Source organism: Macaca thibetana, chromosome 7 (assembly GCF_024542745.1).
Source record: "Macaca thibetana thibetana isolate TM-01 chromosome 7, ASM2454274v1, whole genome shotgun sequence".
Classification (NCBI taxonomy): domain Eukaryota; kingdom Metazoa; phylum Chordata; class Mammalia; order Primates; family Cercopithecidae; genus Macaca; species Macaca thibetana.
Genome location: NC_065584.1, coordinates 159,909,828 through 159,924,095, shown reverse-complemented (window position 1 = coordinate 159,924,095; position 14,268 = coordinate 159,909,828). Strand labels below are relative to the sequence as shown.

General features: G+C 53.7%; 1 protein-coding gene across 1 annotated transcript in view; it reads left to right on the top strand.

Annotated features, from left to right (window-relative positions):
- Window positions 1-14,268, top strand: part of SCAMP2 (secretory carrier membrane protein 2) — a 427,899-nt gene that overhangs the window by 43,009 nt on the left and 370,622 nt on the right. The gene's annotated exons all lie outside the window — the stretch shown is intronic.

Below are 14,268 nucleotides of genomic sequence, written 5' to 3'. Positions count from 1 at the left end.
TGAGGCAGACCTGCGCGCAGCCTACGAGGCGGGTGGAGGGAAGCACGCCCAGCCAGGAATGGTGTGTTGCAAAGAGAGGCTGGAGGGTGGGGAAGGGCTGCTTCTTCCTGGGCCATCTGACTGTGGATGAGAGCCCCTCAGTGCTACTTTATCTGAAAGAATCTGGTCCCACGAAGTTCCTGGGCTGCCTGAGGACTGGGAACAGGTGTGTGCAGTGGGGGAGGGGAGGGCAGGTGGACATGCCAAAGGCCAGAGTCAGTTCAGGAAGCAAAACTATCCCCTCAGATCCCAAAGGTAAGTTCTGCCTGAGTCAGAGCAGAACAGGCCTGAGGCTGCAGGTTCCAAGAATCACCAAGCAGCTGGAGCAGCTGGAGCTGAGGAGGAGGGCCTGGGGCTGCAGGTAGGAAGAGGAAGAGGAAGAGGAAGAGGAAGTGAGGTCACCTGGGGAGTGGGGGCAGGGGTGGGGGAAGAGTGTCACTTCATGTAGGGCTGGAAGAACCTTAGAAATAGAGTCTGGAACCATATAGGGAGGACACACTCAGAAAGGGTTGGAGGTCACAGGCTATTCCCTGCTCTTGCCCCTTACCAACTCTGCTCAGCCCTCCTCCTCCAGCACTGTGCCCGCGACCCTGTCCCTGCCCTGCTAGTGGGGTGGGAGGAGGGCTGTGTTCTTAGCCCCTGGAGTCTGGGAGTCTCAGGTTGTGTGCTCAGATGTGCCCAGTGGTCTCTCCAATTTCCCTGAGTTGGAGTGGGACCAACCAGGCCAGGATGAGCAACTGTCTTGAGACACTAGGGGCTAGTTAAGATTTGCAGCACTGCTGAGCCTTGTGTTAATTCAGGGACACCTCACACAGACAGCAGCCCCACTCAACAGTATCTTGTGTGTTCCTTTTCCACATCACTTAAACACCCTGGACTGCCAAAGAAAGGACACAACACTGGGGGGACTTGGGAGCTACTTTGTAACTTTCTGAGCCTCAAATTTCCTCATTGCAAAAAGGGAGCAGAGAGAGACGTGCCTTAGCAACTGTGGTGTGGGCCAACATCAGTGTGGGAAATTGTTTGTAAACTCTAGGAAGCTCATAGAGTGTCCCCAGACTATGAGCTCCTGAAGACTCTGACCTTGCCCTTTTTCCTCTCTATACCAATGGTGGAGTGTGGAGCCTACAGAGAATGAAGGCAATCAATATAAGGTAACTGCCTTGGGAGCTCTACATGTTTTTATCAGCACTGTGGTCTTGCAGAGATGTGATATTCTAATGAGAAGGAATAGTGTGAATAAAAGCAGAGAAGGGAACCCTCTGTGCTTATATGGGCTTCCTGGGTGGAGTTAACACAGAAAAAGAAAGTAGTGTAGAAAAGGAGGTTTCTTCTCACCCTACCCCACCCCCATCACCACCAGGTCTGCTCAGGTTCCACATGGGACACACACACTCCTCTTCCACCCCGTCCCAGACACCGGTTACTTCTCCTGGCTCCCTGGGAATGCAAGGTAAAAGGTCAGCTCCTAAGCCTTGGCTCATTATGTTATGGTTATTAATAACAATGGCATTCCCTCTAATGAGGCCACACCTGCTATTTACAAATCACCTTCCTTGGAGGAGCTCCCACACCCCAAAGGAGTGTGACTTGGAGCTGGCAGCTACTCTACAGGCAGAGAAACAGAGAAGTGTGGCACCTTTCCCTGAGACACACAGCAATGCCCCCTTCCATCCTTGCAGACCCAGCTATAGACACTGCCTCCTCCAGAGAGGCCCCTCAGACTGTTTTTGCTGCCCTGTCTGCCCTCTACTTGCTCATTGCTCCCTCTCCCCTCCCGGAAGAGGAATATCTCAGTGTCAGTGGTTGGGCATGGAGCTCCTGTACCTATCTCTGAGATAATTGATATCTCATTTAATTTTTACAACCATATGAAGCAGGAGTTTGAAAAACAAGCACGCTGAGGTTTGATCTACTGAGCTGTGTGGCTTAGGCAAGCCCCTTAGCTCTCAGCTCGCTCATCTTTGCAGGGACATGACTTGCTACAGGGCTCCAGTGACTTCACAGCTTGATTTGTAGTAAGCTTTCAACCAGTAGTAATGATGCAGGAGAATAGGGTCTGGAGGCAGGGAACCTATGGCCGACTCATGCTGGATATCAGAGACTACTCCCTCTTCAACCCCTCCTTTTACTAGGTGGCAGTTGCTGCATGGTAGTTGCAATCCCGCCTTTTGCTGTATGGCAGTTACTGAGTGGTAGCTGGAAAATGAAAGTACCTCTGATTGGTCCCCTCCCGCAACCTATCAGACTGGTCGTGGGCCTACTCTTCAACCAGTCAGACTGGTTGCGGGTCACTGGGGTGAACCAATGGGAAACCTCTAGAGGGTATACAAACCCTAGAAAATTCTGTAACCAGTGCTCGTGAGCCTCTTGCTGGAGCTTTTGCTGCCTTGCTTGTGCCTTTTGTCCAATTCTTTGTTCGAAATACCAATAACCTGGGCAACTACCCTCAACCAGTAACGGTAGCTCTAGAGAAGGAGGGGGAGGCCACTTGTTCACATAGCTGAGAAATGGAGAGCTAGGATTGTCCCTGAAGGACTGTGTGACTCCAGTGCGTTCTGAGGGAAGCTCAGACACAATTGTTGTTCAAGAATGCGCTGCCACTAAAGCAAGCAGAGCCTGAAGCTGGGCTGTGTCGACGGCCATCAGCATGGACTCAGAGCGTCGTAGGGATCTGAGTTGAATAGGACAGGAGGAGGACAGGGCCATGGGGTCCGATTGGGGTGAGGTGAGCCAGTTTCCAAAGGTGTGCTGGGAAACCAGGGCATCCTTCTGCAGGGGAGGCTGGGGGTGGGGGCAGCCTGCTGCTTTGCCACAATGAGCAGGGAGTGGGAGCCTCTCAAACTCCGAAGGAGCCCCCCAACTACCTCCAGAGAAAATCAGAGTCGCTCAGAGAGGAGGCCCTAAGACTGAGAAGTGGGGCAGGCTTTCACTGGATCCCTCTGGAGGACTGCATCTGCTGGCCTGTCGGCTAGAAAAACAACAACAACAACAACAAACCGTGCACAATAATTTAGGGACCCTGGCCAGGTGCAGTGGCTCATGCCTGTAATCCCAGCACTTTGGGAGGCGGAGACAGGCGGATCACGAGGTCAGGAGATCGAGACCATCCTGGCTAACATGGTGAAACCCCGTCTCTACTAAAAAATACAAAAAAACTAGCCGGGCGAGGTGGTGGGCGCCTGTAGTCCCAGCTACTCGGGAGGCTGAGGCGGGAGAATGGCGTAAACCCGGGAGGCGGAGCTTGCAGTGAGCTGAGATCCGGCCACTGCACTCCAGCCTGGGCGACAGAGTGAGACTCCGTCTCAAAAAAAAAAAAATATCCCAGCACTTTGGGAGGCTGAGGCAAACGGATCACTTAAGGTCAGGAGTTGGAGATCAGCCTGGCCAACTTGGAGAAACCCCATCTCTACTAAAAATACAAAAATTAACTGGCGCGGTGCACGAGCCTGTAATCCCAGCTACTCAGGAGGCTGAGGCACTTAAACCCGGGAGGCGGAGATTGCAGTGAGCTGAGATCGTGCCTCTGCACTCTAGTCTGGGCAACAGAGTGAGAGTGTGTCTCAAAAAAAAAAAAAAAAAAAAAAAAAAGATTTAGGGACTCCTGCAAAGGAGGGGAACACTCTTTAATTAACAGCTATGGTTGGCTGATTTTCCTTCTCTCCTTCCCATCCTTCCTTCTGTCACATATTGAGGATCTCCAGGTTTTATGCTGGCATTGAGGGTACAGCAGTAGATGGGTCCCAGTGCTGTCTCCCAGACTTCAAACAGACTACTGCTCTGCAGTGAGATGGGTGCTTGTGTGGAGGTGGGTCTGCCACAGTGGGAGAGAGGCCTCAGGAACAGAACTGCTGGGCCTTGGACTCGGGGAGGGTGGGACTGTGATGTCCAACTCTGACTGTGCCAAAGCCCAGCCATTGAAGGCTTGGTGCTGGAGGCAGCAGGAAATATTCCCTCCCTACCTCCAGAGAGAGTTTTGTAATGCCTATGTCTAGCCGGTCACTCCTAGCTTGGAGTCTCCTGTGGTTCCTCGGTGCCCTCAGGTTCCAGTTCCCCACTCTGGCTTTGGCATGTCTCCTGATCGTACCGATTGTCTCCCCAACCAGCCAAGGTTCCTTTCAGGTCACACCTCCATGCTTTGGAATATGCTCTCCCTCTGCCTTGGCTGCTTGTCTGGTTTCCTTGCTAATTCCTTTTGGCCTTTCAGACTCAGCTCAGAGGCTGGGCACGGTAGCTCATGCCTGTAATCCTCCCACAGTTTGGAAGGCAGAGGCTGGAGGATCACTTGAGCCCAGGAATTCAAGGCTGGCCTGGGCAACTGAGTGGGACAAATAAAAAAAAAATTATCCAGGCATGGTGGCATGCACCTGTGGTCCCAGCTACTCGGAAGGCTGAGGTGGGAGGATAACTTGAGCCCAAGAGGTTGAGGCTGCACTAAGCTGTGATCAGGCCACTGTACTTCCGACTGGGCAACAAACCAAGAGCCTACACAACCCCCGTCAAAAAAACTCAGCTTGGGACCCCTCCTCCAGGAAGCCTTCCCTGAGCTGCAGGCTGGATTTGGTCATCTCTTCTGAGGTCCCAGAGCAGACCTCCATCTTAGCCTCAGCTCCCTGTGCTGAAATTGCCTGACTATAAGCCTGACTTGCCTCTTATCCTGGGGAGGGACCTCCTCCAGGGTGGAGCCTGGGTCTGCCCTTGGGCTGTGACTCTAGTGCCCACCACAGGACTGAGTCAGGCTGTAGTTATGGAGTGAAGGTTTAGTGGTGAAGGAGGGCTATGCACATCTGAAAGGGAAGAAAGGCAGAAAAACCTACCCAGGCCCAGAAATGAGAGCCTGAAGGAGCCTCTACTGCCCAAAGCTCCCCTAAAGCCCTGGGCTACCCCTGTCAGCCTCTTAGGACCCATGACACCAGCAGTAGCCTGTTTCCAGCCCCTATTTCAACACGGGGCAAATGAGACAGAGAGGGCCAGCTATCGGCCTGGGGTCTCAGGCAGGCAACTCCAGAACCCAAGTCTCCCGAAGGCCTGTCCAGTCCATACACCAGGCCTCCTCTTGGTTCTGCCACTGCCACTTCCTCTCCGTCCCCTCCTCCCCTCTCAGACCTAGGATGGAAAAACACCTGGCCGAGCTCCACCTGCCTGCCTCATGCTGCCTGCAGCCCCCTCCTTGGAGACCGTCAGCCTGGGGTAGGGTTGTGAGGAGAAGTGGGGGGACCCCTGCAAAGAGGGAAGGGGCTGATGCATTTCCCTCTGTGCTGCAGGAGCTACTCCCCTACCCACAGCCTGGACTCCTGCCAGCCGCCCTCATCACCTCCTCTCCCCAGCCAGGGCCTCTCCCTGGGGATCCCCTCCCCCGGCCTCGGCGCCCTGGGCAGAGCCATCACAGCTGTTTCCAGAGTGGTGGTTGGAGCCTGGGCCTGGGCACGCCCTACCCACAACCCTGACTCCAGCCCAGTGCCCCCCCTCGCTTTGGTCAAGCCTTGGCCTTCATCGGGAATCACCTTCCCCCAGATCCCCAGTTCAAAGGTTTTGGGGGGCTGCCAATCCAGCTCCTCCTTGCCCCACCGTGCCCCCTCCCCCAGTGCTAGGGCACCCTCCCCTCCTACCGTGGGCGGGCCAGGTGGACTATCGTGGAAGCCTTTCTAAGGCTGGCTGGGGCGGCTGGGTCTGGCCAGGTGGTTGGCTGCTGCCCCCTCATTAGCGGCCCGCTGGGGTTTCCGTCACTTAGGGCTGGTTACCAGGCAACCGCGTCCAAGGAGGGCTTGGCTCTGGCTCAGGGCTGGCACAGCGGCACTGCTGCTGAGGCAAGAGGCGAGCAGCCAAGCAGGGTGGAGACTGGGGTCACGGTCAGGAGGCCTCCTGCTCACCAGAGTAGGGGGGCAATGCTTCAGAAACTCCCTGTTATTATCTCGCCTTAGACTCACAGCCTGGCCCCAGGAAAGGGGGTTTTGGGTCCTCAATACAAACAGTCATACTTAGAGCCCTCAGGTTTCCTGGAGGTTGAAGGGAAGCTGAGTGGGAACAGAGAAGGGCACCCTTCTCCCTTTTGCGTCTGGTGGTGTGGCCCTGTGGCCTTCTTGCCGGCCACCCTGTGTCCTGAGTAGGGGTGGGAGGGGCATAAGGAGTTGGATTTTCCGGTGTGCAGGGCTTAGGCTTTGGATCTAAATCCTGCCCTAAACAAAAACAAGCAAACAGAAAGAAAACTAAAAATAATAATGACAATAAACAATAAATCCTGCCCTACCTCTCGGGGTTATGCTTTCTTGGACATGTTTTGTTTTTTGTTTTTGTTTTTGTTTTTTGTTTCTTGAGATGGAGTCTGGCTTTATTGCTCAGGCTGGAATGTAATGGTGCGATCTCAGCTCACTGCAACCTCCACTTCCTGGGCTCAAGTGATCCTCCCACCTCAGCCTCCCAAGTAGCTGGAACTACAGGTGTGCATCACCACACCACGCCCACCTAATTTTTCTAATTTTTTTGTAGAGATGGGGTTTTGCCATGTTGACCAGGCTGGTCTCAAATTCCTGGCCTCAAGCAAACCTCCTGACTTGGCCTCCCAAAGTGCTAGGATTACAGGCGTGAGCCACCGTGCCGGCTGTGGACGTGTTTATTGCTTCTGTGAACCTTGATCATCTCCTCTGAAAAATGGGATTCTAACCCCATTTCTTAAGACAGCTTGCAGGGCATGAATGCTCAGTGCAGTGCCTGGCACATACCCATCCATTCCCTCCCTGCACACCCCAAGCTTCCCACATTGCAGGGGCAGGATTACAGATGCTGACCACCCACACATGGGCCACCCACCATTGCCAAGCGACCCAGGAATGTGCCATCTTTATGTCCAAAAATAGCTCTGGGTCCTATGTGGTACCTTGTTCCCCTCATCTCTGCTGACTTGTTTTTTTTGATTTAACAAACACTCCTAGTCTTTACTATGTACTGGGCACTGTTTAAAATGCTTCACAAATATTAGCTCATTTAATGTATTTCATATATTTAATGGATGAAGTCACTTAGTCCATTTATTTTGTAATCCATTTACTGAATTAAATGAGGTGATGCTGAGGTGGATGCAGAGAGCCTTGTGGGAGGGAAGCCCGGCCACATCTCTCTGCTCTGCCAGGGCAGCTTCTGCTGTGCAGCTGGGTTGAACGCCAGTCCTGCCTCCTGCCTCCTGCCTCCTGCCACAAGGCCAGCCTGGGATGGTACAGCCATGGGCAGGTCAGAGTTTCAGGAAGAGCAGTGATGACCAGCTCAGGGAGGCCCCCTTGGGGCAGGGATTGCCTCAGTCAGCTTCCCTGGGGAAGTCCCCTAATTGGACCCCTGGGCTCTAGGAGTGATGCAAACTCACCAGGCAGATGATGGCAGGCAGGGAGGGAGGGGAAAGCAGGAAGGAAACAGGCTGGCAAAAAAATAACAACAACCCCCTTCCCATTGTGAGAGATGGTGACTTTGGAGTCCCCAGACTGTCACTTAGGAACTGTGTGACTTCGAATCAGTTGCGTGGCCTCTCTGAGCCTCAGTGTCCTCATTGAGAAGTGGGTATAGGAAAACTTCCAGCCCTGTAGGGTTACTATGAGGAGACCTGTGCAGAAAGTACATAGCACCATGCCTGGCTCAGAAATAGGCACTCATACAATTGGAGCAATTGTCACGGTTACTGCCACGGTCCTCTCCTATCCATCACTTCATTCAGTTCTCAGCGCATTCTGGGAGAGAGGTAGACAAGCCTTCAGAGTGGGTAGGGGGTTAGCCTCCCAGCTTTCATAACCTACAGAATGGGTCCTGGGCCACGTGTGGAGTGTGGAGGAGCGGGGGCAGGGGATGCTGCAGAAGGTCAGGCAGAAGGTCACTGCACAGCCTGAGATGCAGATGGACCCGGAGCCTGCCTGTGGAGTGGAGAGGACTTGACTAGGCAGAAAGCAGTCCAGGGGGGCAGAGCTGGAGGCAGCCAGACAAAGGTCTGAAGACCAGAGAAAGTGCAGTGTGCCAGGAGCCCTGGGGAGCCAGTGGGGCTAGAGATGGGTGAGTGACAGCCACATGCTACCCTGCTGAGAGTTGGGGCCTGGCCCAATGTGACCAAAGTCTTCCCTGGGTCCAGGGTGCTAAGAATGACTTGTGCCAGAAGGGTGGGCTGTGAAGAAGGAAGTCTGGGGGAGGGGAGAGGGTGCTAGGCTTTTCCTTTCTGGATGCAGCAAGGTAGACTCCCTAGCTCCCCTACCCTCATTCCAGGGAGCAGACAGTCTCATCTTAAATTTGTGAGTCCTCTAGAGTCATTGGCCCCTTACCAGCTATTCACAGAGGAGCAGGAGCAGGCCAAAGTCCAAAAGAGCCAGGTGTGGGGTGAGCCCCAGAACCCTCCAAGGTGACCTGGCTCAGTGGTGTCACTGTGTTATCACAGGCCATCTCCAAGACCACCCGGTGCCATGTCTGCTGGCTGCAGCAGGCCTGGAATCCTCAGGACAGGCCGTGGGCCTCCCTCTGGCTCGGGTCACTCACCAGAGCAGAACATTCTGCCCCCGAGTTCTTGATGAACCCCTCCCAGCAAGCAGTGGCTTCAGAACACCAATCTTTTCCCAGAGAGAAACCCAGGGCCAGGAGAGATATGGAGGAGACCAGAACGCATTTCAAAGAGCTGATCATTGCTAATAAATCAATAACTCCTGAACAAACACAGCCCACCCTGCACCAGCTCTGGGCTCCCTCATCCTCCCTCCAGACCCTATTCCGCAGCCCCCTCTGCTCCAGCAGTCCCCACCTCCTGTCAACCAGGCCATCTGTAGCTCAGGCTCCAATTAGTTCAGTAATTAGCACCTTATCGGGCCTGTCTGCCTGTGAAGAGCTCCCCTGGGGAGGGTTTCAGGAGGTCTCCATGACCTCAAGGCCCAGAGCTGGAGCAAGTCCAGGCTGGCAAGGCCTCAGATGGCCTGTCTGCACCCCAGCATAGGGCAGGGGAACCAAAGAATCCCCCAGGGAATTGGGTAAGGAGCAGGGAGAAGAGGGTCCCCACCCAGGACAAGGCTTCTCCGGCAGTCCCGGGGCCCCCGTGTCAGCTCCACACACACCTTCCTCAGCCATCTTTGCCTAGTTGGTACGCCCTGGCCGGCTGGGGAAGCCAGGAGGATGCCCAAATCCAGTTGAAGTTAGGTCAGTAACGGAAAGTCCCCGTGGGTGGCTTTGGCACAGCCAGGGATTTAGAAAGCTCGGCTTATCCCTTCAGGCCTCCATCCGGGGCCTCCTGGCTCTCTCCGGCATCCCCCCCAATGACCCCTCAGTCCCTGGCATCCATCTTTCACCTGACAGTCCCTCAGCTCTTGAAGACAGTAGAATGCCCCCCAACCCAGCCCATGGTAGGCTGCAAGTGGCTGGATTATGGGCTCTGGCTGGAGAGGCTGCCAGAGCTGAGAGCAGTGGGTAGGGGACAGCCTGTTTGGTGGGGTCAGAGAGAGCCTCCTGCCAAGAAAGGAAAGGAGAGGTGAGGTGCTGGCAGGGGACGTATGGGCACCGTGTCACAGTGGAGTGGCTCTGGGGTAAGGGGAGGTTGAGGCTTCCTCTTGCTGAGCTCAGATTCCCCATCTTTAACATTGGAACAAGAATGGTCACAGACCCCAGCTTCCGGAGATGATGGCAAGAGGTGGGTGGTGTGGTGAGCAACAGAGCAACTGGTGGGAAGCCAGCAACGGTGGCACAGGGCAGAAGGTGAGCTTGGGCTTGGTGGAGGGAACATAGGTCGGGCCCAGGGAACCAGTGTGAACAGCACAGGTGAGAGGTGCAGGTGACCCAGACAGGCCGGAAGTCAGCCTTGACCACAGCCCCCAGACTGAAAGGCATCTTGGGGCTGACCCTGAGCCAAGGCCAGTCATGAGATTAGAACCCCAGTGGCAGGAGCCAGGCAAATGCCCTGCAGCTGGGGAGGAGGCTTGGCTGGAGCAGCGCTTGACCCCAGCATGGGTCTCTTACTCCTTCCAGAAAAGTCTCACTGCTGGGAAACCACGGCGTCACTTTCCTGGTGCTGACAACCTCTGTTAGTGTCTCCTTGCTTGGATTAGTATTGCCTTCTTAGGGATACTCTGGTGACAGAATCAGCACCAGCCACCTAATCCAGGCCCAGATCCCAACTTGCCACTCTTGGCTGTGGGACTTGGAGCAAGCTTCTTAACCTTTCTGAGCTCCAGGGTCTTTGACTATGGGATGATGAATTGTGTCCCCAAGTTTGTGGTGGGGTCAGGTGCCCAGTGTTCTAATGCCACTGGATCAGGCCCAGCAGGCAGTAAGCCTCAACCCGTGTTCCTCCTTCCTCAGGCCAATTCCTAAGAAGCAGGCAGGACTCTGAGAAGATGTGGTGCCAAGACCAGCTCAGTCGTGGAGACCCTAACCCAGCAGCGCTAGAGGAATTAAAGACTCACACACAGAAATATAGAGTGCAGAGTGGGAAATCAGGGTACTCACAGCCTTCAGAGCTGAGAGCCACAAACAGAAATTTACCCACATATTTATTGACAGCAAGCCAGTGATAAGCATTGTTTCTCTAGATTATAGATTTACTAAAACAAAGGGATGGGCCGAAACAAAGGGATGGGCTCTGGCTAGTTATCTGCAGCAGGAACATGTCCTTAAGGCACAGATTGCTCATCCTATTGTTTGTGGTTCAGGAATGCCTTAAGCGGTTTTCTGCTCTGGGTGGGGCAGGTATTCCTTGCCCTCATTCCAGTAAACCAATAACCTTCAGCATGGGCATTATGGCCATCACGAGTATCTCAGTGCTGCAGAGATTTTTTGTTTATGGCCAGTTTTGGAGCCTGTTTATGGCCAGATTTGGGGGCCTATTCCCAACAATGTGGGGCTGAAGTCTGCTTTCCCTTCTCTGGGAAGAAGTTCTGTGAAGTCCAGAAAGCCAAAACCACCTCCTCAGTCTGCCATTTTTCCAAAGGCTTCTGAAGGAACTGGATCATCTGTTTGGGGCTTCTAAAAGTTATTAGGGGCCAGGTGCAGTGGCTCACAACTGTAATCCTAGCACTTTGGGAGAACGAAGCTGGAGGACTGCTGAAGCCCAGGAGTTTGAGACCAGCCTGGGTAACAGAGTGAGACCTTGTCTCTACCAAAAGGAAGGAAGGAAGGAAGGAAGGAAGGAAGGAAGGAAGGAAGGAAGGAAGGAAGGAAGGAAGGAAGGGAAGGGAGGAAGGGAGGAAGGGAGGAAGGGAGGAAGGGAGGAAGGGAGGAAGGAGGGGGAGGGAGGGAGGGAGGGAGGGAGGGAGGGAGGGAGGGAGGGTGAGGGAGGGAGGGGAAAGGAAAGGAAGAAAGAAAAAGACACACAGAAAGGAAGGAAGGAAGGAAGAGAGAAAGAAAAAGGAAGGAAGGAAGGAAGGAAGGAAGGAGGGAGGGAGGGAGGGAAAGAAAGAAAGAAGGAAGGAAGGAAGGAAGGAAGGAAGGAAGGAAGGAAGGAAGGAAGGAAGGAAGGAAAGAAAAGAAAGAAAAGAAAGAAAGAAAGAGAAAGAGAAGCCAGGAGTGGTGATGCACACCTGTAGTTCCAGCTACTCAGGAGGCTGAGGTGGGAGGACTGCTTCAGCCCAGCCCAGGAGGTCAGGGTTTCAGTGAGCTGTGATTGCGCCACTGCACCCCAGCCTGGGAGACAAAGCAAGATCCTGTCTCAAAAACAAAAACAAAACAAAACAAACAAAACAACAAGAATGAAAATAACAGTTACTAGGCTCTGAGGAAGATTGCCTTTGGAGACTGAGTCACAGAGCTTGACCTCTTAATTACTGACCTTTTGTTATAAATTAATTTCCTTCCTTGTTCCTGGCTTAGACCAGATGTCCCTGAGATAGAAGACCCCTTGACTGAGATGAAAGACCCCTTGACTATTATATCCTTAATGTGGAATATCAAATATACTTTTCCCAAAAAAGAAACACTGCCTATAAGCAATCAATTGCTGTAACTATGTGTGAAAAATGATGTAATCCTGTTTATATGCTTGCCTATATAAATGACCCTCAAATCTCTTCACTTCAGAGCACCTTGGACCCCATTTTTTTGGAGCCTATGCCCTCGTCAAACTTTGCACTCCAATAAACTCAGTATTTAATCATGTTGCCTGAATCTCATCATTCAGGTTGACAGGCTCAATGCAGAGGGGGCGGGGGATAGACAGTCATTCCAGTAAAACCCTCTGCTTTCAAGCCTGCCACCCCTATCCCCAGCTGTGCCCAGCCCAGACTAGCCCAGCTTCATCCCAATCCCAGCCCATTCTAATCCCAGCTCCCAGGCCCAGTTCTGTCCCCATTCCTAACCTAATTCTGGGGCAGTAGCCAGAGAACACAACAGGACACTCCTAATGGGGACAAAAGTCCTGGAAAGGGGTTGTTCAATTTTTTTTTTTTTTGAGAGAGAGTCTCACTTTGTCTCCCAGATTGGAGTACAGTGGTGAGATCTCGGCTCACTGCAACCGCCGTCTCCCAGGTTCAAGATATTCTCCTATCTCAGCCTCCCAAGTAGCTGTGACTACAGGCGCCCACCACCATGCCCAGCTAATTTTTTTTTGTATTTTTAGTAGAGACAGGGTTTCACCATATTGGTCAGGCTGGCCTCGAACTCCTGATCTCAGGTGATCCACCTGCCTTGGCCTCCCAAAGTACTGGGATTACAGGCGTGAGCCACTGTGTCCAGCCGGGGTTGTTCAGTTAAAAGGAAGGGACACAGAAACCTCCACAGCTCCCCATCTCTAACAGGCCATCGGAGGGGCACCTGCGGCCCCTGCACAGTCTTCCTTGCCCATGATGTTTCTCCTGAGCAGAACCCTCCAGAGGCCCACAGGGCCTTCCTGTGACCCACACCCCCAGTGCTGCACGCTGACATCTGACTGCAGCCAGGGGGAGGGCAGGAGTGGCAGTCTAGCCCCGCCTGGTACCATGGTCCCTGTTTGTTTCCAGAAGGTGCAGCACGCAACTCCTGAAGGCAAGAGGCCCGCGAAGGCATTCAGGGCAACTTGAGAGGCTGGTCCCACTGCTTGGCCAGGCTGTGGGGCTGAGGGCAGCGGTAGGGAATGCTGACGAACCCAAGAAGTAGATCTGGGTTCAGACAAGAAAGGCCTGCTCAGGCTCCCTGGGGCCCAGCCAACCGGAACCACATCTGCACTCATGAACGGCCTCTATTTCTCAGCCAGGGCCTACCCAAGGCTGAGCCACCTCTCATCCACTCCTGCAAGCCCTCTGGCCCCCAGTGCACCAATGGATTTGAGGGGCTCCATGACTGGCTGGCCCTGTGCTGCAGGTTCAGTGGTATAGAGTGCTATCCCAGCCCCCAGAGCTGTGGCTGGGAGCCAGTCCCTGGGGAGCCAGGACTCTGTCACTATGACCTGATGTGATTCTACCAGGGAGCTGGGCTTCCCACCCCATGACAAGTTGATGCAGGCCTCACAGAACAGAAGAGGGGCCCTCCCTGTACTTGTGAATGTGCTCCTGAGGCTGGAAGGGTGAGGTGGAGTAGAAGGCATGGGACCCTCACTCTGTGCTGAAGGGGCTGGGAGCTGAGATTGGTGCCCTGTCTTCCTGGGTTCAAATCCTGCTTCTGCTACTTCTTAGCTGTGCTGCCTTAGGCAAGTCACTTCATCTCTCTGGGGCTCAGTTTACACAGATATAAAAAATGAGGGCGGGCGCGGTGGCTCACGCCTGTAATCCTAGCACTTTGGGAGGCCGAGGCGGGCAGATCATGAGGTCAGGAGATCGAGACCATCCTGGCTAACACAGTGAAAACCCATCTCTACTAAAAATACAAAAAATTAGCCGGGTGTGGTGGCTGTAGTTCCAGCTATTCAGGAGGCTGAGGCAGGAGAATGGCGTGAACCCGGGAGGCAGAGCTTGCAGAGAGCCTAGATTGCGCCACTGCGCTCCAGCCTGGGTGACAGAGCGAGACTCCGTCTCAAAAAAAAAAAAAAAGAGGATAAAGCCAGGCAAGGTAGCTTTTGCCTGTAATCCCAGCACTTTGGGAGGCCGAGGTGGGAGGATTGCTTGAGCCCAGGAGTTCAAGGACAGCCTAGGCAACATAGCAAGACCCCATCTCCCCCTGGCAAAAAATTGATAATAATAATAATAATTAGCTGGGTATGGTAGTGGCATGTGCCTGTGGTCCCAGCTCAGGAGACTGAGATGGGAGGATCATTGAGCCCAGGAAGTCAAGGCTGCAGTGAGCCATGATCACACCACTGTACACCAGCTAGAGCAACAG